Source organism: Antrostomus carolinensis, unplaced genomic scaffold (genome assembly GCF_000700745.2).
Source record: "Antrostomus carolinensis isolate BGI_N321 unplaced genomic scaffold, ASM70074v2 scaffold35216, whole genome shotgun sequence".
Classification (NCBI taxonomy): domain Eukaryota; kingdom Metazoa; phylum Chordata; class Aves; order Caprimulgiformes; family Caprimulgidae; genus Antrostomus; species Antrostomus carolinensis.
The window spans coordinates 6,285-6,525 of NW_010323126.1; the positions used below are offsets into that span (position 1 = coordinate 6,285).

Here is a 241-nt window from a genome sequence, read left to right on the forward strand (position 1 = left end):
ACTGCCAGGTCTCCTAAACACAGTCACTTGTTACACCAAGAGCCTGATGTTTCCTCCTTCTTGCTCAACCAAACTATTCCCAGGGGAGCTCAGCTTTACATCAGCCCCACAGCCCAGTGGGATTTTGATTTCTTTCCAACAGAGAAGTTAATTTAAACATGCTTTATCACAGAATGGTGGGGTTGGAAGGGAGCTCAGGAGATCATCCAGTCCAACCCCCCTGCCAAAGCAGGTTCCCTAC

At 48.5% G+C, this 241-nt stretch overlaps 1 protein-coding gene across 1 annotated transcript in view; it reads right to left on the bottom strand.

Moving 5' to 3' along the window:
- The window catches only part of PTGES3 (prostaglandin E synthase 3), a gene marked incomplete at its 3' end in the record, with an annotated part of 6,224 nt that overhangs the window by 5,673 nt on the left and 310 nt on the right, over positions 1-241 (bottom strand). The gene's annotated exons all lie outside the window — the stretch shown is intronic.